Below are 25381 nucleotides of genomic sequence, written 5' to 3' on the forward strand. Positions count from 1 at the left end.
AACAATGAAAACCAAGGGTGACGTCCACCGCCAGGCCTGGGACCCCGACGCTCATGTGCCTTGAGCATCTCTGGCAGAAGGACCCAGGGTGCTAACCTGTGCCCCAGGGGGGCCCAGAGCTCTCCCCTCTCAGGTTGGAGCAGGCTCCAGGAAACAGTTTCGGGTTGATAAAGTTTACCTCTGGGCCTTTCTTGCTTCCTTTTCAAGCCACACCTCCCATTGTTGCCCTTCCCTTCCTCTTGCCATCTCAGATGCTGCCTGCTACCTGGCCAGCCCTGGCCAGGGCATTGGATGGGTGCTGCCCACGTCTGTGGCTTGAGCCTGCCCCCGGCTGCCCCTCTGCCCTGCAGCCTGCACAGGGCTGGTGTAGACCAGGGGTCAGCACACCTTCACTGCGGAAGGCCAGGCAGCGTTTCAGGTTTGCGGCCCCTCAGGTGTCCGTGGCAGCTACCTTTGTGTGCCATCGACACACAGAACCACAGGCAAAACCGTAAAAGGCAGGGTGCCTGTGTTCAGTAAAACTGTGCGCCGGCACACTGCGATCTGAATTTCATATTTTTAAAACATTTCATATAATTTTTATGTATTATTCTGTGCTTTCCCTGTTGAAAAATGCTCTTCATCCACGGGCAGAGACAGGTGTTGGGCCGGCTTTGACTCTGTTTTGTCCTTCAGTGCTGCGACTTTGGTGTTTTCAGGTGTGGTGGGCACAACAGTGGGTGAGACCGAATCCTGCCCCGGAGAGATCCCAGTCTGGATATTGGCAGGTGCCCGATGTAAAGGACCCTCTGGCCGGTGGATCCACACGTGTCCACCGTGATGGTTAGAAACCCAGACAATAGGCCAGTTTCCCCAGAGCCACCCTAGAAATGCTTCTCCTGTGCTGGATGACTGCGTGGATGCTGGGGTTGCAGGAGCAAATCATGCGGGTTTGGGTGTTCAGTGACATCAGAGGACCCCGCAGGTCCTGCCCTGAGAGGCTTGGCGCTGCAGGGTGGCCAGCTCTCGTGGGGTTAACACGAGCCAAGCTGTAGCTCTAGCACAGGCGAGGTTTCAGAGTGTTTCTGAACCTGTCACTTTCAGCTCTTGAGACAGATGGCCTCGTGAGGATTTCTTCTCTCGGTTTGTTGTATGTTGTGTGAGTTTGCTTGGGTATGTAACAGAGAAATCAGGGCATCGGGCATCTTCTAGACTCCAGGGTTTGGGGCTCACTTGATCCACACACACCAAGCCCTGTGTTTTCTTTGGGGGCTGTGGTGACTGATGGGCCCCTGGCTTCTGGCGGTTCCCTCCTTGGCTGAAGGACCACACCCGTCTCCTCTCAGGTCAGTGGGTCCTTGTGCAGAAACCTGGGGCTTCCAGAGAGGTAGAGCCTGCAGCTGGGGAGGTGGGAAGGGACTGATCCTGCTCACCTAATCCCCCTACCCTGGACCGCACAGGCACGCTTGTTCACGGCCAGAGTCGTGAACGCCGAGTGGGCAGAGGGCTCCAGGTGTGCACCTGTCCTGCCACAGGTCTCTCTAGGAACCTACCAGGGATCCCTGTGAGGGAACAGAGGAGCCTGCTGGAGTGAGCAAGCGAAAAGCCCAGTGGTTTCCTAGGCTCTTGCCTGAAATGCTGAGTGATCCAGCACCTAAAGGTTCGTTGACTGAGGATGCTGTAAATGGACTGGGGGAGGGAACGCAGTCCTCCCCTCTTCATAAAATCCTCCGCTTCTCATAAGAGACTTGGTGGCGGTCTGCTCTGGTTGTGTGGAGCACACAGCTATTTTGCATCTGGGAGATGGGCTTTAGGGAGAGCCGTGATGCGGATGTGGGAAGTAGAGGCCTTTGACCACCGGAGATGCTCTTTTGGGAGACTCTGTGGCCTTGCCAACCCCCGACCCCTTCTTCCCTTCCTGAAGGGCCTGCAGGTGGACTCGTGCAGAGGTCAGAGGCTCAGCAGTGCGGGCACCTGGACAGGAGGGAGCGTAGAAAGTCCTGTCGCCCCAGCCTCGATGCCGGGGAGGGGATGGTTTATATAGCACAAGAGACAGCCAAGTTCTCAGACTGGTGCGTGCATGCATGCTAAGTCGCTTCAGTCGTGTCCGACTCTTTGCGACCCCATGGGCTATACAGTCCATGGAACTCTCCAGGCCAGAATACTGGAGTGGTAGCCTTTCCCTTCTCCATGGGATCTTCCCAACCCAGGGATTGAACCCAGGTCTCCCACATTGCAGGCAGATTCTTTACCAGCTGAGCCACAAGGGAACCAGAACACTGGAGTGGGTAGCCTATCCCTTCTCCAGTGGATCTTCCCGACCCAGGAATCAAACCAGGGTCTCCTGCATTGCAGGCGGATTCTTTACTAAGTGAGCTATCAGGGAACAAGCGTTAAAATACCCAAAACCCACTTCTGAGAGGCCACCCCTGCACTGTCTCACTCCCCCCAGGCCTTTTCAGTACCCCCTCCCCCTTTAAAGTGACGAGGTTCTCACCTGCCCCATCTAGACAGTCTTTGGGGTCCCGTGAGCACCTCGATGACACCCCAAGGTCTGCAGATGCACCCAGAATCCAGGTGATGGGTGGACAGAGTCCTCTGCATCTTGAGCCCTGAATGTCCTACCCCATCTGCATTTTCTCGTCTTCTCAGGGTCTGAATCTTTTGTCATGTTCAGATACATTTCCTCAGGTTGTTGCTGCCTTTTTGTAGCATTCATTGATATCACTGGGGTCTTTCCTTTTGCCTTTGGGTTTCCTACATTCCTTGTGTGCTTAGGTCTGTCTCTACCACAAGAGTTAAGTGTAGAAGTGCTGGGTTTTCTCTTTCCTTCTGGTGGATTTCTTTCCACGCCTCCCAGCCTGTCCTCTCCCCTTTCTGTGCATCTGGAATTCATTTCGCTGTGGAAGCCCTGGAGGAAACGGTGCTGTGAAGACCAGCCAGCAGCCCCAGCATCTCGGGATAATTCTTGCCCCTCTGTGATGCTCCTTGTAATTAATTGCGTGTGGACTGATAACGTGGCTGAGGGTCTGTTCCAGGAGAGGACGGTGATTTAGGGAAGGTGCCCAGGATGGGATTTCCTTCTCCTGTTTCACAGGCTGGCCAGGTGCAGGGCTCCTGTAAAGCCCGGAGCAGCTCTGTTACCCCCGTCCAGAAGGCCAGGGTGTCATGCCGCGGTGGCACCTTCGATCCCACCGTCTCATCACCATCCTTGTTTAAGGAATCTGTTGCAGACGTGGGCTCCTTGGTTACTGTTAGTCACCACCTCCTAAGTGACCAGCAAGTGGGGAGGAAACCCCACTGCTGGCAAGTCATTGGGGAATACATCTCTTGGGTTTAGCTGATAAGATTATTCTATTGAACCTGCACTGCCCGTCTCTGCAGCAGAAGTAATAGCAGGTGAGGGAAGACAATACAGCCTTGAGAAAAAACAAGCCAAAAATGCCTTCGTGGTGACTGGGCTCCCGGAAGCCAACTCTGGCACAGGTTACCAGGGTGCATTCTTGGGGTCAGACCCCTTGGAAGGGACATGAGGTTGGGGGTGCAGAGGGAAGTCCTTGGAGACCCCACAGACGCTCCAACCCTGGACAGATATTTCTCACTTGTCTGGGTTGGAAGGGAGGTGGGGGGCATCCTTTTATGGCAGAGTGGTTGCCCCAGTGGGGCCGTGACCTGGTGGAGGAGGCCTCTTTCCGGGAGGGGGTTCTAGAAAGCCGGCCACGCACCTAGCAGCCGGAATGGAAAGGGTTCCGGGGCCCGATTCCAGCATCCACCGGCACCCTCATCATCCCGGGTAAACGCAGTGGTGAACGTAACGAGATCGAGATGTGGAAGAGCCTTGGAGGAAAGAGGTGGAAATGAGTACCTCAGCTGCACAAGACTCTGGCTCTCAGCCTCGGTTCCCCTTTTGTCTTGCAGCGTCTCCCTTCTCTGGACAGAAGGCCGAGTCCTGGGGCTGGTGCTCTGATGTCAGAGAGCTGGGGCCGGTGGCAGGTAAGCGATGCGGGCCGGGTGCCTGAGTGCGCCCCCCACCGTGGCCTGCCCCGCGGAGGGGTGGTGTCACCCCCGGAGGGGGCGTGCCCCGAGTCCCTGCCGAGCCGCTCAGGAGGGAGAAGTCGCTTCCCCAAGACCCTGCAGCACCGTCCATCCCCCCGCACAGGCCTGTCTTCACCTCCTCCTCATCAGCACTCCACGTGCCTGCAGGAGGTCAGAGGTCACCAGCGTGCCTGGCACAGGCAAGTTCCCGGAACAGCTCCGGGTTTCTGTTTACCTCGGTGACTTCCCTCTGTGTCCACCGATGACACGTTCTCGCTCTGCCCAGAAACCAGCCAGGCAGCTTGTCCGCCTCCCTGACAGTGGGGGGACGGAGCCCAGGTTGGCTGGCCTGTGTGTTTGCACAAAGGAGCTTTATTCTTAAAGCTGGAGAGGTTCCGAGCTTCCGGACAATGGCCACCAGTGATGAGATGCGATGCCTTTGGCTCTGTGTGGCCCCGGGACAGGTGTGTCCTGGGAAAGGAGTCTGAGGTTGGCAGAAAACATGAGCTGGAAGCTTTAGCCACCGCTCAGGAGGAAGAAGTGAGTTGGCAGAAAGAAGGGAGAGTGAATGATGGCCGGGCAGAACGTTCTCAGATATTTTCTCTGATGTTCTTGATCTTTATCCCCATGGCCTGCGATAATAGTAGGAAAAATCCGTCTATTGTAAAATCAGCTGGGTCAGATTATCTACGTAACATGGTGCAGACTTCATGTTTAAAAACAAATGAGACTTTCCTCTCGGGGTGAAAAGGATCAGATATAATGAAATGGGGTCATTTGCAAACACAGGATGAAGAGGGGGTTGAGATGGAACAGCCCAGACCCTGCTTCCTTGTAGAGTCAAATGTTAGTCGCTCAGTCGTGTCCAACACTTTGTGACCCCATGGACTGTAGCCCACCAGACTCCTCTGTCCTTGGGGTGCTCCAGGCAAGAAGACAGGAGTGGGTTGCCATTCCCTTCTCCAGGGGATCTTCCCGACCCAGAGATTGAACCCAGAACTCCTGCATGCAGGCAGATTCTTTACCATCTGAGCCACCAGGGAAGCCAGGAAATCCTTGCAGGGTCCAGTTGAATAATAAAAGCTGTTCCGGATAAAGTGTCTGAATCAGTTCAGGTCATCCTTAAATCCTGTGTGTCTTCTGTTCACCTGGGGGCAGCTGATTGGATTTTGTTTCAGCTTCACCAATGCCCGCCCCCCGCCCCACCTTTTATATCACATTTCTTTGTTTTCCAGTATCAGCCTGTGCTGTAGGAGGAAAGAATGTTGGAGGATGTTTGCAGGTTATGACCCTGGGGCTTTTAATAGTGAGTGAGGAATTCAGGAGTGTTCTGGTCCCCACTGAGGTCTTAGGGACTTAAAATACCTCTGCCCAGGAAGCGGCTGTCAGCAAGCCTTTGCCCTGGAGGTTGCGATCTGTTTGGGTTTGCAGTGAAACCCAGTGAAAGGCATCCACATTCTTCGCATTCTTTTGGACTGGCATTGGCCGGAAAGCTGGGGCTTCTGAACTCAGACAGCAAGCATGTGGCTTGGTTCTTCTCTGGAGATAACCCTGGTAGATACCAGGGATGGTGTGGCTGGATTCCCTGCCCTCTGGCCCACCCCACCCAGGTTACCTCCTCTGGGTTTGAATTGAGGGCACAGCTTAGCTGGGGTTGACCCCTCTTGAGGAAAGCAGGAGGTCAATGGGGAGCTCTACCTAGGACCCCTCTTCAGCTCCAACAGTTCCCTGGGTGTCATTTATGTGGTTTGCTTTTTCTGGGACTGAGCCAGGGTACCCAGAGCAGCAGGACCTCTGGGAAGAGGAAGCAGGATGGGTGGGCCTTGCCCCCAGGGTCTGCATGCTGTCATTAAGGGCTCGCAGAGGTGGACTCACACCTCTCCTGGCCATGGAGATGGCAGACGGCCGTGGGGGCTTTAAGGAGTGGATGTGTGTCTCCCAGCATTTAAAGAGACCACCCACTGACTGGCCAGAATGGGATCCTCACAAATTTGGCCAATTTTTCTGGCTTTTTCTCCCCAGACAGAAACACAAATGCAGTGTTTTCTCTTTGCTTCTTAATGTTCAAGATATGATTTGTCCTAAATTCATTGTGAGGAGGAGCATCAAGGGGTTTTGTGAAAGTGTTAGTCACTCAGTCATGTCTGACTCTTTGCGACCCCATGGACTGTAGCCCACCAGGCTCCTCTGTACACGGAATTCCCCAGGCAAGAATACCAGAGTGGGTAGCCGTCCCCTTCTCCAGGGGATGTTCCCAACCCAGGGATCCAACCCAGGTTTCCCGCATTGCCGGCAGATTCTTGACTGTCTGAGACACCAGGGAAGCCCTCAAGAGGTTCCACCCATGTGGAACTACATACACATTGGTCTTCTCAGGTGGCGCTAGTGGTAAAGAACCTGCCTGCCAATGCAGGAGACTTAAGAGACGCTGGTTCAATCCTTAGGTCGAAGATCCCCTGGAGAAGGGCATGGCAACCCACTCTAGTATTCTCACCTGGAGAAGCCCATGGACAGAGGAGCCCGATGAGCTACAGTCCACGGGGTCACACAGAGTCGGCCTGGACGGAAGCGACCTAGCGCTTCACTCTCTACTCACGTGGCATCAGGTTCTTTACCTGTTACTGATCCCCTGTTGTCGCCACCAGGAATCATTTATTAAAGGGCCAGTGGACGCTGCTGTTCAAGGTGAGGGAGCAGGAATGATGCCTGATTCCAGTTCCCTTCACTTTAAGACTCATGTGAGGGACCAGCGTAACCGGCAAATAGCAGAACTTGGCCTGACAGCTCCTCGGGGAGTGTGCCAACCAAGGAGGGGCTCGGTGGGGAGACCAGGGTCAAGGCCAGTTCCCACGATCCCGCCAATGGCCATGGAGGTGGGAGCTCCAGCCTCACTCACCCACCGTCTGCTTATTAGGTCTCCTGCCGCCCAGTAACACGTCCTGTCCATTTTACAGACAAGAAGTCAGGCTCAGAGAGTGTGCCTCATTCAAGTTCAGATTCAGAGTTATTAATAAGCTTGTGTGTCCCAAGTCATCCTTCCTTACTGGGAGGACACATGAGCTACAGGACCAGTATCCCCGAGTCCCCTTCTAGCCAGTAGAAATCAATTGTGAATCAAACAGGTTAAAGTTTTTCTCTTAAAACTGTGAATTTAGTTAAAAATCAAGGTTACAGTTAGGGAGTGAGTTGGGTGGTCTCAAAGACCCGTGCTGTCCAGCTGCATGGAATCGTTCACCCTCCCTGTAGGGAGCGCTGTGGCCAAGGTCTGGTCTATGTGGACACTCAGACAAATTCTTGCCCTTCAGGGGTTGCTTTTCAAACCGGGTATCCCCATATTTTCTGATTGTGTGAGCTTGGGTTTTTGGACGTGAAATTTGCATAGCATTCAACTAACCACTTAAAAGTATACAGTTCAGTTGGCATTTAGTGCAGAGTCGTGTGACCGGAGCCTGTCTCTGGTCTCAGAACCTTTCCATCACCCCAGAAGGAGACCACCCCCCCAGAGTGTACCCCTATTGCCCCCTGCCCTCCTACCCTGGCAGCCACTACGGGGTTTACTCTTGAGGTTTGAATTGGACGCCAGCCTGTCGGTACTGATCCCGGTTTTCCGAGGTCCTCAGGACCAGCGCAGCCAAGGCCGGCATCCTTAACTGCAGACACCCAGGCCTGCAGGGCGCCCCCTGGAGGTGCGGCCTGTCATCACAGTGGGTCAGCAGCTGGACCACTGCGGGGACCTGGCCACACATCCCTTGAATGTGAAGCAGTGCTCAGCCTCTCTCAGAAGCTCTGCATGAGTGAGCCTCAGTCACGTCAGGGCTGCCTCATTAAATTTATTTTTAATATTTTTTTAAATTTAATAAAATTAAATTTTATATTAAATAAAAATGAAAAACCTCATATTGACCGTGAAGTCAGGTGCCACCAGAGTGAAGTCCGGGGAATGCGGGCGCGTGAGAAACCTGAGTGGTTGGGCAGAGGTACTAAACTGAAAACAGCTTCTGTGGTCTTACAGGCCTTGTGTTTTAGTTTCATCCCCAGCCTGCCTTTTCACTCCTCTTAAAGCAGGCGTGTCGTGAGGACCGCCGAGACATTTTTAACATACTTGAGGCCATGGAGATAAAAGGTGAGTGGAAGAAAGATCCCGCAGTTGTTTATTTCCAGAGCCTTCCAGTCTCCTGCTGAACCCTGCATAGGCTACAAAGAACATCCCGATCTAATCAGAAAACCCCCGGGTCCCCATCCCTGGCTGGAGTTTTCCCCTTTTGTTCATCTGTTATTTGAAGTTGACTGGGCCAGCTGCAATTCAGGAAGGACAGAATGAATGTGTTTTATTCTTGGGTCAGAAAAATGTCTGTTTGGAGTCAGAAAAATGTCTCTGCCGAAAACTTACAGCTTTAATCTTTTCCAGGCAGAGACAGATTTCAGTAATGAGCACAAGCATTTTGCATAAACTAATTTCCTCGAAACTTGGTTTCCTCACCTGTAAAGACAGAGCCCAGGACAGAAGGTTCTCAGATAAAAAGGAATCGAATATGCCCTCCAGCTTGCTCAAGAGAAACAGTGGGAGGGTTGTTGGAAACATCCAGAGGTCAAGCCCCCAGATCAGAGGTCAAGCCCTCAGATTGCAGAGGACCTGGGAACCAGGATTGGAGAAATGAAAGCACTTTTCAGGAATCGTGTGGCATGTTCCCCCGATACTCGGCCTCTGCTGCTCAGCCAGTGTGCACCTGGCCCAGGAATGGCCACCAGTCACGGTCCAGCAGTCTGTGAGCAGGACCTGCCCTGGGGTGCTTTTGCCTTTCTCAGCTCCCTGCTCTTGGAAGTGGATTGGGGCCTGCTGACCCTTTGGAACAGGTCCTCAGCTGCTGGGTCCAGAGGCAGACGGTGGATTGTCTCATCTGCAGGTGGGGTCCGTTGCTGGTCCATCGGAGGGAGGGGACAGGGCCATGGGGTGTCCAGGCTGGAGGAGCTCCTGGACCAGACAGTGAAGCGCCCAGCAAAGTGAGGAGGTGGCATGCTTTCACCCTCCCCCGGGCCTTCATGCAAATGCACCTCCCCTCCTTCCCTCTCTCTCTCCTTCCCATCCTCCTTGTTTCCTTCCCTCCCTCCCCACCTCCCTCCTTCTGAACTTGCCACCCCACCAGCTGGGTAAGCCATTTAACCTCCCAGGGCCTCCCTTGTGTCTATATCGAGGGGCCCCTAAGCATCAGTCACGTGGATTCTCTGAACATGTCACTGATGTGATCACGGGGCTGCCCTGCCCCAGACACTTCACACAGTTTCTCAAGCCCTTTGCCCTGGCTCCTAGTGGACAGGACCCCCCCCCCCCCCCCCCCCCCCCCCCCGCCCAGTTCCTGGGCAGACCTGGACTTTGGGTTCCATAAACCCAACTTGATTCTTTCCCGCTTCATCGTTGCCCACCATAAATCCTGTTTACACTTGCTGTTTTTCTGTATGAATGTACAGCCTCATCTCTGCCTTTGGTCTTTGGTGAAAGTAATAGTGAAGAGCACTGACTGAGTGCTCTTGCTCTACAAGCAAGCTGTAGGCATGCTTGGGGTGTCACTGAGGTCTGAACCTCGGCCCCTTGAACATCATCTTTATCAATAACAGGTGTGTCCCCATGGGACTTCTAGCAGCCTATTGAGAGGGTCCTTAAGGCCCCAACCTGACAGACTGAGCTTAACAGATATAGCTGGTTTTCTAAAAAGAAAGCCCATAGCCCTTGTCAGATTCCTCAGATGAGTTTTGCCTGACTTGGAAGAAGCCTAAGGCCAGCTTGGAGATAAGGTGGTTGGAAGATAAGCCAGTGTTGGGTCAGACCAAGGGTCTGAAGGTCTGCCTTGACCAAGAGTGCTCAGCACACACCCAGATGAAGCTCTCCTTCCCTTTTCGCACTAAGCCCCTTCAGTTGTGTCCGATTCTTTGTGACCCGTGACCCCGTGGACTGTAGCCCACTGGGCTCCTCTGCCCATGGGATTCTCCAGGCAAGAACACTGGAATGGGTTGCCATGCCCTTCTCCGGGGAATCTTCCCCACCCAGGGGACAAACCTGCGTCTCTTCTGTCTCCTGCCCTGGAAGGCAGGTTCTTTACCACTAGCGCCACTGGGAAGCCTCCTTCTTTCCTTTATCTGGTTCTTATGTCTGTTGCTTTTCATTCAAATACCGTTGGTATTTGCTCTGTTGTAGAGTGGGGAGGACCTGGCTTATGAAAATCACCTTTGGATTCTAGCTGACCTGGGCTTGCTCTGCCCCACCCCTGAAAATCAGAGATGCTGTGTGGGTGTTTGATGGGAAGCCAGGGTCCCGGGCACCAGCAGGCTGTCCATGGGTTGGTGGCTGGAGAGAGGGGGGCCTCCTGAACTTGTCAGGCTGCACGGTGCTCAGGTTTGAGGGGCGTGGGAAGAGGAATTCGGGAATGGGCTTTCAGGGGAGGTGGACTTCTGATGCACGGTGTGTGTGTCGTGGGGCTGTTGTGGATTTGGCCGAGGAAGTTTGAGGGAGGAAACGGTATTGTGCAATGCTTGAAGAGCTCTTCCGTAGGTTCATTTCATGTTGAAATTTTGCGGAGTGCTTTACCGTTTGCAGAGCTCTTGAATTTGTTCTTGACCTTTTGACCTCGGAGAGGTGATGTCAGGCCAGGTTCTGTGGCCGCCTCTTAGCGATGAGGGCGGTGGTGCTCCAGAAGCCCAACAGTGATTAATGGGAGCTCAGAGGAGCATCTGACCCCGACGCCAGTACACAGCTCTCCACAGCAACAAGAGCTGGGGTCGGATGGTGGGAGGCCAGGCAGGGTTCTAGAACTGTCCATCGTGGGACGCATGGGAGAGCCCAGGTGAGGTCTAGATGGATGTCCCTTCTAGCTGGGATCTCTACATTTCCAAAGGATGTAGTGTAACTTGAGAACCAGTCATCTGTGTATGTCGGCAGGCAGGTTGGCATGTGTCGCTAGGAAATTGTTTGCCCTCCCTGTATTGCAGGAAAGAGAGCGGGGCCCGAGAGGATGGTCACATCCCAGGTCACCTCTGAGTCCTTGGGACGGCTGCCAAGTATGGGATCCTGGCTTCTTGCAGGAGAGGAATTAAGAGTGAGCCATGGTAAAGAGGAAAAGGTTTATCCAGGGAGATGCACACTCCATAGACAGAGAGTGGGCCATCTCAGAAGGTGAGGGCATCCAAGGTGTGGGGCTGTCGGTTATTTGTTGTTGTTGTTGAGTCGCTCAGTTGTGTCCGACTCTCTGCGACCCCCTGGACTGCAGCACTCACGGCTTCCCTGCCCTTCACCGTCTCCCAGAGCTTGCTTAAACTCATGTCCGTTGAGTTGATGATGCCATCCAGCCATCTCATCCTCTGTTGCCCCCTTTTCCTCCTGTCTTCAGTCTTTCCCAGCATCAGGGTCTTTTTCAATGAGTCGGCTGTTTGCATCAGGTGGCCAAATTATTGGAGCTTCAGTTTCAGCATCAGTCCATCCAGTGAATATTTAGGGTTGATTTCCTTTAGGATTGATGGGTTTGATCTCCTTGCTGTCCAAGGGACTCTCAAGGGGTGGTAATTTCATAGGCTAATGAGTGGGAGGAGTATTCCAGCTGTTTTGGGGAAGGGGTGGGGATTTTCAGGAATTGAGCCACCCCACCTTTTATGATTAAATTTATTTATTTTTAATTGAAGGAAAATTGCTCTACAATACTGTGATGGTTTCTGCCATACATCAGTATGAGTCGGCTATGGGTATGCATACACCCCCTCCCCCTTGAACCTCCCTCCCTCCTCCCTCTCCCTCCCACCCCTCTAGGTTGTTCTGCAGCTCTGGTTTGGGTCTCTGAGCCACACAGCCAAGTTCCCTTGGCTATCTGTTTTGCATATCATAATGCATATGTTTCCATGGTACTGTCTCTATATATCCCACCCTCTCCTCTCTCCCCAGTCCCCCACATGTCCTCAACTCTGTTCTCTACGTCTGTGTCTCCACTGCTTCCCTTCAAATAGGCTCATCACTATTCCTCAACATAGTTCTGAAGTCCTAGCTATGGCAGTCAGAGGGAAAAAAAGAAATAAAAAGGATCCAGATTGGAAAAGAAGAAGTAAAACTCTCATCTGTTTGCAGATGACTTGATACTATACATAGAAAACCCTAAAGATACTATCAGAATATTACTAGAGCTAATCAGTGAATTTGGCAACGTTACAGGATACAAAATCAATACACAGAAATCACTTGCATTCCTATACACTAACAGTGAAAATTCAGAAAGAGAAATTGAAGAATCAATCCCATTTACCATTGCAAGAAAAAGAAGAAAATGCCTAGGAATAAACCTACCTAAGGAGACAAAAGAGCTGCATACAGAAAACTATAAGACACTGATGAAAGACATCCAAGACGACTCCCCCAGTTTCTGACCTTTTGTGGTCAGCCTTGGAGCTCTCGTGACGCCTGTGGGTGGGGGCGTGCCGATTAATTGCTGGTGTGCTACAGTGAGCGTATACTGACACTTGAGGAAGAGTGGAGGTCCGCTTGTCTGCCATCTTGGACCTACTTCGTTCTAATCAGTTTATGTTGTGTCCTTGGACTCTGTCATTTTCCTAAACCCTGCCCTCTTCCTGTCTCATTTGGGATGCTCAGTTTCTGTAGGAAGTCTTCAGGGTACCACTCATGAGTGAGCTCCCATGGACAGGCTCCTGTGTGCTGACTTCCCTTGTGTCCTTTCTGCACCTGCTGGGAGGTTGACCTGGGGGTTCATCTGAAACCACTGCATCGGATGGGCTCCCTTGCCTCCAGTAGAAAGGCCAAGCTGGAGGGGAGATCGGGGTGGTCGCTCCCTGGATCCCCAGTACCTGCCTCCCTGTCCCTTCCTACTGTCATTACTCCGGGGTCTTGCTACACTCGCTGCCCCCTCCCCCCCATCTCCCTGTCATTCAGCTCAGTTCAGTTCAGTGGCTCAGTCGTGTCTGACTCTTTGCGACCCCATGGACTGCAGCATGCCAGGCCTCCCTGTCCATCACCAACTCCCGGAGTTTATTCAGACTCATGTCCGTCGATTCGGTGATGCCATCCAACCATCTCATCCTCTGTCGTCCCCTTCTCCTCCTGCCTTCAGTCTTTCCCAACATCAGGGTCTTTTCCAAGGAGTCGGCTCTTTGCATCAGTATTGGACTGTATTGCATCAGTATTGGATCAGTATTGCATCGGTATTGGCCAAAGTATTGGAGTTTCAGCTTCAGCATCAGTCCTTCCAATGAATATTCAGGACTGATTTCCTTTACGATGGGCTGTCATTGTCCCCTTACTGAAGTCCCCTCAAATGATGCTAAACTGAGTGACAGCTTAGCCTGTCCCCACCCAGTGAGAACACCAAGGCGGGACCCAGGAACCTGCACTTCACCCTGACTGGCCCAGGTTGTCACTGACGTACTCAGCTTCTTTGGATGCAACTCCCAGACTGACCACTCTTGTCCTATCTGCACCTGTTGGAGCATCCATCCATCCTTCTGAGGAAGCAGATGTGATTCAAGATTCAAGGTACTGAATCTTGCCTGACATCCAGATCTGCAACTTACGCAGAGCTTCTTAGGGGCCGGGCTTCCCTGGTGGCTCAGCTGGTAAAGAATCCACCTGCAATGCGGGAGACCTGGGTTTGATCCCTGGGTTGGGAAGATACCCTGGAGAAGGAAAAGGCTACCCAGTCCAGTATTCTGACCTGGAGAATTCCATGGACTGTACAGTCCATGGGGTCGCAGAGAGTCGGACATGACTGAGCGAATTTCACTTTCTTATAGGCCAGTTGTGGGGGGCTGGGAGAGCCAGCACCTGGCTTAAGGGAGGACCACCCTCCGGGGGAGGGGACTCACACCCGAGCTCTTGGCTCCCTTTTGGTGGCTGTGCTCAGGTGGCTGATGCTGAAGCTGAAGCTCCAATACTTGGGCCACCTGATGCGAAGAGTCAACTCATTGGAAAAGACCCTGATGCTGGGAAAGACTGAGGGCAGGAGGAGAAGGGGGCGGCAGAGGATGAGATGGTGGGATGGCATCACCGACTCAATGGACATGAGTTTGAGCAAGCCCTGGGAGTTGGTGATGGACAGGGAAGCCTGGCGTGCCGCAGTCCACGGGGTCGCAAAGGGTCAGACAGGACCAAGTGACTGGACAATAGCACAGGAGGCATCCCACGTCTGTCTCCCATGAGGGGGGACTTTGGCCTCCGGGTGGGTGGGGAGCAGGCGGAGCCCCTGCAGCTCTGGCTCCAGCCGCTGATCCTGTGCTGGGCTGGGTGAGTCGGGGGACCTGAGAAGACCTCCCTCTCTGTACCCAGACGCCGTGCCGGGTACCCACTCTTCTTGCGAGAGACCTGAAGCAGAGAACAGGTAGCAGGTGGTGGGAGGTGGGCACGGCCTCACCCTGTCCATCCCTCCCAGCTTTGTTCCTACCAATGATGCTGTTGCTTCCTTCCTTTCTCTTTGGTTTTTCCTTTTCCTGTGCTCCTGGGCATGTTCAGAAAACCTCGTAAGGGCTACCTGCTGTTTCAAGGGTATCATACTTGACATTTCTGAGATTTGATAAAGAAGAGATCAACCAGAAATCTCTGGTGTAGCATCTTTATGAGAAACAAAGTATATTTCATTTTTAATGATTTTTAACTGTGATACAAAAACCTTCCAGAAAAGAAATCAACAGGCTGGAGGCAGCCAAGGCTGCGGGGTGCTCAGAACCACGGGTCTCACGCTGAGATGCCACCCAGGGCTCCTGGCCTGGATTTCCACCTGGCCAGTGTCCCCACAAAGGCGGGAGTCAGGGATGGCGGTGTTGGCCCATATTGCTGCGAGCCTCCAGTACCACCCCTCCGTCCCGTGGCCCTGCCCGTGGTCTCAGAGGGTCTGAGACCAAAGGAGATGGTGGAGGAGGAAGGTGCCAGGGGGAGGGGGCAGGGATAGCAGCAAATGATCCACGTGATATCCCCGGGATAGGATGAAGGTTAGGGGCCCACACAGATTCTGTGGACAAGTTGGTTCCCTAAATCTCTTTCATTCCCTCTACTGACCGAACCCGCTCTGAAGGTTTAAATTAGTCGGTAAAGCCTGTAGCCCAGGGCCTGGCCTAGGGTAAAGGGCATTATCTTCCTAGTTAGGATTCAAATGATTTTCCTAGGGTCAGGGCGGACTCGTTCCTGAGAAATTGACTAGGGGGTCCAGACCGCAGGCAGTATATTGAGCTGATACGTGGGAAATTCCCAAAAGATGGATGGATGGATGCAGGGATGGATGTAGAAGGGAGCCCACCAGAGAGCAGGCGCGTCCGGAGAAGGACCAGGAGGCTGCGGTCTCAGGACCGAGTGGACCAGATATTCGGTGTGCTCCCTCCCTTTGCAAATCAGCCCACTTATTGTCTGTGGCCGTGTCTGCCTTTGCAGGGCAGAGCTGAATGGTTACTGTGGAGGCCACGTGGCCCATGGAGCCTGCGGTCTTCCCCGCCTGGCCCTTTCCAGCAGGGGTGTCACCAGGGGCCATCTGGCAGCTTCTCTCATCACAGCTGAGGCGGTGGTGGGGGACTCCTGGCATCCAGTGGGTAGAGGTGGGCATGCTGCTGGGATGCACTTGGACGGGCCCCACGGCGAAAGATGATCTGGCCCCAAATGTCGGTAGGGCCAAGGTTGAGAAACACTGCCGTCCAGAAGAGCATTTCTGTTTCAACTCCAGAAATGACCGGCTGGGGGAGGTGGGTGGTGCCCTCTGCTAGGATAGGGATGCAGGAGAGGGCTAAGGCCGGCTGGGGGGAGGACCCGGCCATCTGGCCCTGTGGGGGCCATCCTGAGGGCGTGGGCAGTTACTGCAGAGACAGGGCTTCAGGCATCAGCAGAGACTACCCTGTCCCCAGGGGTGGCCTGGCAGCGGCCAGCTCCTCCCACCACCACCACCACCCCCTCCCAGGAGAATGCCCCTAGTGACCAAGCGGAAGGGCCGGGATGGACAGTGGAGACAGTGGACACTCTAGGGGCCGGCAGAAGAGGAGAAAGCATGGAAGGCAGGGGAGGACTGGCCGTGGAGGTGCGGGAGGAGACCTGCAGGACAGGCCTCGCAGACCGGCTCACAGCAGGGAGAGCCGTCACCCGCGAAGCCACAGGCCAGTCAGCGTTCGAAAGCCACCCAGGGAGATGCATGTGGGCAAATGCCCTCGGGACCTGGTGCTCCCATGGCCTCATCAACCCCATGAGAACAGGGCGTCCAGGCCTTGGGGCGGGAGCGGCTTCAGGGCCAGTGAGAGGGCAATCAGGGAGGGTGTTTGTGAGCAGAAAGGAGCTGGCACCAGCCAGCCAGGAGCCCTGGGCTCAAGCCAGCAGCTGGTGCTGTAGGCAAGGGGACCCGGAGCTGTCCGGGGCTCCGGTCCAAGCCCAGGCCTGGGGAGACAGAGCACAAAGCCCTCCCATGGACCAGGAGGAGGAGGAAGGATGGGGCGGGGCATCAGGGCAAAGGTGCTGCTGAGAATCCTCTAGACGGCTGAGTATGGCCGCTGACCAGACAAAGCAGAGGATGGGAATGACCGAGGCAGTGCCCCTTCTGCCCCTGGGTGATTCTTTTCTCCTCCCGATGCTTTTTCTGAACTTCTGTATAAAATAATCACCCTTGGGTACTTTCTCGTTGGAGGCGAAAGGAAAGCTCCTCCCCGACTGCCCTCTGGCTCCAGGTCACAGTCTCCTCCACACCAGCCAAGCTCTTGCATCACCCTCGGAACTGGGAGGAAATTAGCCGATTATCAAAAGGCCAGGGGCCTGGCTTCCAAGGCCTCTGGGGCACTCACTCTCCCTGCAGGAAAGCTGCTGGGCCGGTCAGGTTCCGTTTCATCTCCGCCTGGTACAGACAGGTAGCAGAAGCTCTGCGGACAAACAGGATGGTTTCACACCAGGCTTGCTAAAGTGTGTGTGTGTGTGTGTGTGTGTGTGTTCGTGGCTCAGTGGTGTCCGACTCTCTGCGACCCCATGGACTGTGGCCCGCCAGGCTTCTCTGTCCTTGGGATTCTCCAAGCAAGAATACTAGAGTGGATTGCCATTTCCTTCTCCAAGGGATCTTTCTGACCCAGGGTTGGAACCCCAGTCTCCTGCATTGCAGGCAGATTCTTTACCATCTGAGCCAGTAGGGAAGCCCCTGCTAATGTATGCATTGATTAAAAAAAACAAAGCAAAACAGAGCAGATGTTTGAACTGTCCTGTCAGCTCTGCCCCAGCGGCCCAGCTTGACGGTCCTGCTCCGGTCTCCAGGAGCCAGGCTGCTGTCGGCCCCGTGGGCATCGGGGAGGAGCAGCTGGTGGTCTGGAATTGTCTAGAAAGGGGCTTCTCCAGCTCCGCCATCCTGTGTAGGGCTCTCACCAGCCTCGGGTTCAGGCAGTGGCTCCCCCTGCAGCCCCTCAGCTGGGATCCTTGGACCAGAGACCTGGCTTCTCTGCACCTCGGTTCTCCCAACTGTTCGATGGGGGGAATAATGTCTGTGTCATGGGGTGGCTGTCACGTGTAAATCAGTGAGCACAGAAGCACGGAGAATGATAATGCCTGACACGCACCCAACAAATGCCCTCAGGGCGGTGGGGTCGGTGGGGGGTGACAGGCAAGTTTTTACAGATTGACAGCGATTTGTGGCAACCCTGCATCAAACAAGTCTCTTGGCGTCCTTTTTCCAGCAACAGTTAATTCCTCACTGTGTGTCTCTCTGTCATTTCGGTAATGCTTGATTTCTAACTTTTTATTACTTTTTAAAATAAATATTTAAATACTTCAAATAATAGATACTACATTTGTTCTAAGGATCTATGATCCATGACCTTTGATGTGACCTTGGCAAAAAGACAGTTCAAGGAAGGCTCAGGTGATGGTTAGCATTTTGTAGCAATAAAAAATTTTTTTTAATTAAGGCATGCACATTTTTTTTTTTTTTGACAATACTATCATATGCTCACTCGGGTTCGATCCCTGGGTTAGGAAGGTCCCCTGGAGAAGGGGATGGCAATTCACTCCAGTGTTCTTGCCTGGAGAATCCCATGGACAGAGGACCCTGGTGGACTACAGTCCACAGGGTCGCAAAGAGTTGTACACGACTGAGGGACTTCACTTTCAAGCACATAACAGCTCCACCTCAGATCATCAGGCATTAGAGTCTCACAAGAAGCAAGCCACCTAGATCCCTCGCACACGCAGTTCACAACAGGGTTCGAGCGCCTATGAGAATCTAACGTGGCCACTGATCTGACCGGAGGCAGCGCTCAGGCGGCAATGCGAGTGATGGGGGGTGGTTATAAACACAGATGAAGCTTCGCTCACTTGTCTGCCGCTCACCAGCCGTGCAGCCTGGTTCCCAACAGGCCACGGACCGGACCGGTACCAGTTTAGGGGTGGGGTACCCTGATTCTACACCTGCAGACAGGTCCCGGGGCCCCGGCGGAACAGCACAGTTCAGGGACGGACACAGTGACCTCCCCAGGCTCTCTGCCGGACGTCCGAACAGGCTCTGTTTGCCCTGGTGAGAAGGGTGACAGTTAACGTGCTCTGTCCAGTTTTCACCCCATCGTTAGTGTATTCCCTTACGTGTGTGTCTCTGGCAAAGAACGCTCCAGATGGATTTGCACCTGTGTCTCAGTGAAACATGGGACCACTTCCCTAGACGAGCAGGACGTCCCCTTAACTTCCGGCCATGGCCTGCAAGGCCCCAGGCCACTATCACGGCTGCACCTCACCTTCTGGACGGCTAGGCCAAAGTGCCCACAGGGCTGCTCTAGCCAGGAGCCAGCCTGCCACCTCCCACTCCCCTGGCCTTTTGCCCCTACCCTGTCCCCCATTCCTCGAGGTCCAGGGTCTCAGAGTGTCCCCGGAAAGTCACATCCACCAAAAGCTCAGAGTATGACCTTATCTAGAAGTAGGGTCTTTGCAGATATAATTGACTTGAAGTCTATGTGTATGCTCAGTCGCTCAGTCGTGTCCGACTCTTTGCGATCCCTTGGACTGTAGCCCATCAGGCTCCTCTGCCCATGGGATTCTCCAGGCAAGAATACTGGAGTGGGTTGCCTTGCCCTTCTCCAGGGGATCTTCCCAACCCAAGGATAAAACCTAAATCTTGCACAGCAACTGCACTGGTAGGCAGATTCTTTACCACTGTGCCACCAGGGCTGGACCTAATCCCGTGACTGGTGTCCTCAGAAGACAGCTGCGTGGACACACAGGAAAGAAGGCCACGGAACGACAGGCAGATTTCAGTGGCACCTACGAGCCAAGGAAAGGCAAGGCGTGAAGCCACAAGCCAAGAGGGAGCCTGGAACACGCTCTTACCAGAGCCTTTGGGAGCATGCCCACAGAGACCTTGATTTCAGACCTTCAGCGTCCAGGACTGGGGGAGGATGGTTTCTTGGTTTTAAGCCACCCGGTTTGTGGTTATTTTTTACACCAGCCCTGGGAACCCGTGCATCTGGGCCTCGCTGACCCCAGAACACCTGGGCGCGGTTTTGGCTCAAGGTTTCTGCAAAGATTTCCTTTGAAGAATGTGTCCTGCTTCTAAAAATAAAACCTCATCTGCCCTGGGGCCCTCCTGTTACAGGGGGTTCTCCCCAGTGCTTGGCCTTGTATTTCTGTGATCTGCTTCACTTCAGACTCAGGCCCAGAGACGTTTGGTTGGATCTGTTCTGCAGGCAGCAACAGCCACACCAGGAGTCGGGGTTGAAGGCCACACGAAGGTCCTGGAATTCCTGGGGCCACTTCAGTCTGCTCCTTCGTGGGCCCTCTGTCTGGCCTCCAGTCGTCACTTACCTGTTAAAACGCACCTTGATCCCTTCAAGGTCAAAGTGGTCTTTCGGGCACAGTGGCCGGCGGATCCGCAGAGCTGCGGGCTTGCGCCCCACGTGGGAGGGGTCCCCTGAGGGTCCTGCGTGCCCCTTGTGTGCGCCTGCAGAACTCGCCTCCAGGACTACACACTGTGAGCGTGTAGACTCGGGACCTTGTGAGTAACATCCAGAAAGTGCCGCTGCCCTTGGGTGGTTTTGTGATGGAGTCAGGGGTCTAGGGTTAGTGAGAACAGAGCAGTCCAGGGAGGATTTATTAAAGGGTAGGTGGGTCAGTCTGGGCTGCACAGTGACCTCGGCCCTGTGTATGCATTGGGAGCGCGCGAGTGCTTTGAAAACGTGCTGCTGAATCTCCGGGTGAGACCTTGTTAGTCCAAAGCCTCCCCGGGTGGTTGTCGTCGGCATCCAGGGTGGGGAAACTGTCAAGGGGAGCCCCCGGGGCCCAGGGGTGCCGGGGGTGGCCACGGGCTGGAGGTTGGGAGGTGGAGACCGAAATGGAAGGGCAGGAGCCAGAGAGGAGAGGCGCAAACACACGACCTGGCAGCTCGGTTTTAAAGGAAAAGGAAGAGGATAAATAACAATGTTAGTAATAGTAGCCCTCACCGGGGACCGTGGTTCTCAGAGGGGTGGTATTGGGGACACATGGCAGTCAGTGCCTAGAGTTGGGTTTTTAGGGGAGATGCTCCCAACTTCTGGGGGTGGGGGCCAAAGATGCTGCCAGAAGTCCTGCAGTGGGCAGCCCCTCCCCCCGCCACCCACCCACACACACACACAAGAGTGGTCCCATCCAAAGTGTTTCTAGCATCAACAGCAGGAGGCCTTGACTTGGGGAGAGAGCGCCTGCTGGCTCTTACTAAGTGCTCGGCATGAACCAGCCGGCCTTATTCACACACTTGGAAGAGGCAGAGAGCCTGTCATCCCCTTATTATAGATGGAGAAGGGGAGGCACCAGGGCGTTGAGTTCTGCTTGCCAAGGGCTTCCCCGCCTGGAACCAAGGGACATGGCGGATTAAAGAGAGCTCACCAAAGGTGAGAAGGTAGTGACTTTGGTTTCAAGTACACACCAACGCCTCCGAGTGGAAACGCAGAGAATTTGTGAGTGGGTTTGAGCCCCTAGCACATTGCTGTTTGGGGACATCTGTGCTGGGCCAGCTGGCTTTCATCTCCAGGCACAGTGATGACCAGGAACGGTCCTCACTGAGCATCTATTGTGTGCTCACGTGTCAAGCCAGATTTTACTATCTTTTCTGCTGCAGATGATAAAAATAGAGGCTCAGAGAGGTTAAGTAATGTGTCCAAGAGCACACAGCTAGAGCTGCTGGTCACACTCCAGTCTGACTCCAAAGCCTCGTGTTCCCTTCTTTGTACAGTGGTATCACCTTAGTTCAGTCCCGGCTGCAGGCCAGGAGGGGGAGGAAGAAGATGGAACAGATCTGGGCTGGAGGGGAGGGTTCCGAGCCTGGAGACTGCAGTGTCTTCACCTTTGTGAGGCCGCCGGAAACAACCTGCTTATCTCCCAGGCTGCAGAGAGGGTTGGCCCACAGGAGAAGATAAGCTTTTGTCTGGAAACAGATGTTTCCAGAATAGCCTTTTCCCTGCCCTGGTCTTTTCCAGAATGATTGCTTCTTGAGGGATCAGTGAAGCTGGGGTTCGGTTTGTGCCAGGAGACACAAGTGTAAGTTAGTTGCTCAGTCATGCCTGACTCTTTGCGACCCCGTGGACTGCAGTCCACCAAACTCCTATGTCCATGAGATTTTCCAGGCAAGGATACTGGAGTGGGTTGCCATTTCCTTCTTCAGGGGATCCTCCAAACCCAGGGATCAAACCTGGGTCTCCTGTACTGCACGCAGATTCTTTACCGACTGAGCTACAAGGGGAGCCAAGAGACGCAGCACACCCCTAAATGCCGGTCCTCCAGGCCGTCTGGCCTCCAGACCTCTGCTGTTCCCGTGGGCCTGTCACTCTCACCAGCCTTTCTCCGTCTCAACTGCAGGTCCCTCGCACCTTTGTTGTATTTTGAGCTGTGCTGTCTTGCCCGCTCTGTCCCTGGGAGACCCGGGGGCCCCCCTGAAGCCTAATCTCTTGCCCTCAGCTGCTTTCCCACTCAACTTCTACCAGCTGCAGGAAATTTCTAGCCAAGGTTTTGCTTCTGTGCTGTGACTACGTCGGGTGTCTTTTGTGTTACTGAGGATTTGCTCATTTTGTGCGTGTCCTGCTGCAGATGGGCTGGACTCCCCCCATGGGGAGCCTGACATCACGGAGGTGGAGCCCTCTGGCCTGGAGGGTCTCCCTGGTCCTCCCTGTAGCTTAGGGGACACAGGCCTGCTTTGTCCTCCCCCCGACCCCTAATTTCTGATGGTTCCATCGTGTTCTTGGCGAGTGGAAAAAGTTCAGAGAGCCCCAGAATCATGCTGCAACTTGCTTGTTATCCAGCCCCCATGTACTTGGTTGCCACAGAGCAATGTCTCTGCAAGGCCCGTGAGGTGGCAAGGTTTTCCGCAGAAACACTCCGGGTCTGTGGGTGCCATTCTCCACCAACATCCGACTCTGCCTTCAGGAATGTGGAGTGAGCAGTGGTTCAGTCGATGGCCTGGGAGTTTGGGATCTTAGGAAAGAACGTTCCAGAAGTGTGGAGGTTAGGCCACACTTTGCAGAGGCTGGACCTCTGTTCTGGGACTTGACCCTCATTTGCTTCTTGAGTTCGGTTGTGTCAGTTGGGACAAAGAGGGGCCTGGAAAAGAGGAATTCCTGGGAGGCGGGAGGCCACACTGGCTGAGGAGCGCGAGGGTCTGAGATGGTGGATCTGTGTCCACACCCCCAGGAGGCTGTGTGACTTTCCTGGGGTCCCCAGAGCACACTGCCGCAAACTGGACTCAGCACAACAGAGCTTCTGTCTCTCACAGCTCTGGAGGCCTGAAGCTCAGGACTGGGGTGGCGGCAGAGCTGGGTCCTTCTGAGGCCCAAAGGAGAAGCGTCCTGGGCCCCTCTCCTGGGTTTGTGGACGGCCACCTCCTCCCCATGTCTCCACGCCACCTTCCCTCTGTGCCCAGTGTCCCCGTTTTGTAAGGACACTTGTCATATTGCACGGGGGCCCGCCCTCATCGCTGTATCTGAACTCGGCCACCTGCAAAGACCTTGTTTCCAGATAAGGTTGTGTTGGCAGGTAGCGGAGGTTGGGACTTCAGCATTGTCGGCAGGGGACATAGTTCAGTTCGTAACATGAGGGTAGGAGAAAGGCGTGAACATGTGTGACTGCTCAGAACTGCTCTCCCTGGCCTGGTGGTTTTTAGGTTTTAGCCAAGAGATGCTTGCTCAAGTGCCTGACCTCAACCCCGTGGCTGGGCCTTGAATAGCTCAAGGTAATGGAAGTAAGGTGCAGTGATATTAAACCCTCACTACACACAACCCACAGTTGTAGTGACTAGTAGAGATAGAATTTATGAAGTGATCAGCAGTTTATAAAGAAAGTCTACTTCCTCATTTAGTAAAGCCCCTATAAACCAGCTGGGCTTCCTTGGGTTTCCCTGGTGGCTCAGATGGTAAAGAGTCTGCCTGCAATGCAGGAGACCCGGGTTTGATCCCTGAGTTGGGAAGATCCCCTGGAGAAGAAAACGGCAACCCACTCCAGTGTTCTTACCTGGAGAATCCCATGGTCAGAGGAGTCTGGCAGGCTACAGTCCATGGGACGAGAAACAGCCAGACACGACTGAGCAACTGCACATACGCACATGCACACACGCACACATACACACACGCACACACCCTGTTCTGGCACTCATTTTTAAGTAAACAGACCAGCCATATTTCTGGAGGGAAAGATAAAATAGTAAAAAGGTGTCAGTTCTCACGAGTGCTATGCCAGCAAAAACCAAAGCCCAGTGGAGTTAATTTTTTTGAAGGAATGAAAAGGTGGGAAATTACTAAATTATTCTGAAGTTCATTTGGAAGAAAAAAAAAAAGGTAAAAATAACTGATGGGAGGCTTTGAAATAGAGTGAGTCGTGGAGGCTAGTCGTCACAGATGGCCGACTGTGGTAAAACTCCCGGAGTTACATAAGGACTGGTGTTGTGATAGAAATAGGCAGACTCACGACACAGAATCGAGCAGATTCAAAGCCTGGTATCTGCACATTTAACAAACACCAAGGACATCACGGAGACGACAGATTGTGCCGGACTGATGAAGGAGTAAATTGCCTGGCTGTTTGCTAATTAATTTTGTGAAGTTCCTCTCTGAGCAGCCAAATAGATTATTTGTACATTAATGTCAGTCCACACGCCATTTTTTTTTAAATAGAGGAAAATAGATGTGAATGTTTATCAAGTTTTTCAATGGAGGGAGGCTTTTCTGAACTTCAGTGTGAAATCACAAAGGAAAGATTGACAGGGTTAGGTAATTGAGAGTTCATTCAGCTAGCAAATGGATTCATGTGTGCGAGCAACAATCGGGAAGCTATTTGTAACTGATACGACATTTCCTGGAGAAGGAAGTGGCAGTGCACTCCAGTATTCTTGCCTGGGAAATCCCATGGACAGAGGAGCCTGGAGGGCTCCCGTCCCTGGGGTTGCAAAGAGTCCAATGCAACTGGACAACAAATGAAATTTTACAATCTAATCAAGCAAAGGAAGCATCATGATAGTCGTGAAGCAGCAAACAAGATGTAATCAACATTTGAAAATTTTCTGATTGATGGTTTCGAAGGAATGTGGAGTTAAACTTGGTATTTCATTGCTCAGCTGTCAGATAAGCAAAGCTTTTCTTGAACCTCTGTCAGAAGGGTGGGAAGGAATCTCCGCTGCTGTTGGGAGGGTAACTCTCTACAGCTTTCCAGGAAAGCCTTTGGCAACGCCTCGTACTCTATTAGAAAGTCATCTCAAGAAAATGATCCATAGTTTGGAGATAAAGACGGTCACCACCCTGCCGTTTATAGACGCAGAAAGCGGGGAGCCTGCAGGCAACCGCAGGTCAGGGTGTTCCCCCCTCCACAGACCTGGAAACAGGCCCGTGAGTCCTTTGTGCCCAAGGACACTGCAGCCCAAGCTCCTTTGTGCAGAGTCTTTGGTGATGACTCCCCGTCGGGAACGATTCTGCACTCGGTTCCAGTCCGTGTGGGGACTCCCCCCACCACCACCAGCTCTCAGACTTGGGCTGGGCGTCCTGCAGTGCGGCTCAGTTTGGACACTCTCTACCTGGAGATGAGCTCAGCCTCCCCAGGTCGTGGGCTCAGTCCTCAGACTGCTGCCACTGCCCCACTGCAGATGCCGATCCCAGGTCCAGGTTGGCACCTGTGCTTCTGACCAGATGGCTCTAGATTGCAGTTTCCCATGATCCCCTCCTTGGGTCTGATTAATTTGCTAGAGAGGCTCACGGAACTCAAAGATTTTACTAACAGGGTTAGTATACCAGGATATAACTCAGGAACATCCAGACGGAAGAGCTGTCTAAAGCAAGGTATGGAGAAAGGGGGCGGGGCTTCCGCTCCCTCTCCTAGCACCCCCGCCCCAGATCTCCACGTGGTCACCAGCCCCGAAGCCTTCGGAGCTCCAGCCTTGGGTTTCTA

At 53.6% G+C, this 25381-nt stretch overlaps 1 protein-coding gene across 2 annotated transcripts in view; it reads left to right on the plus strand.

Moving 5' to 3' along the window:
• Nucleotides 1–25381, plus strand: part of SH3BP4 (SH3 domain binding protein 4) — a 95465-nt gene that overhangs the window by 35751 nt on the left and 34333 nt on the right. Inside the window, exon 2 of one of the 2 annotated variants that reach the window (XM_043876140.1) lies at nucleotides 3898–3972. The exons of the other annotated variant lie outside the window; for it this stretch is intronic. The gene's annotated coding sequence lies outside the window, so the exon portion shown is untranslated. The remainder of the gene's footprint in view (nucleotides 1–3897; nucleotides 3973–25381) is intronic. 2 annotated transcript variants of the gene reach the window in all.

Source organism: Cervus elaphus, chromosome 20 (assembly GCF_910594005.1).
Source record: "Cervus elaphus chromosome 20, mCerEla1.1, whole genome shotgun sequence".
Classification (NCBI taxonomy): Eukaryota; Metazoa; Chordata; class Mammalia; order Artiodactyla; family Cervidae; genus Cervus; species Cervus elaphus.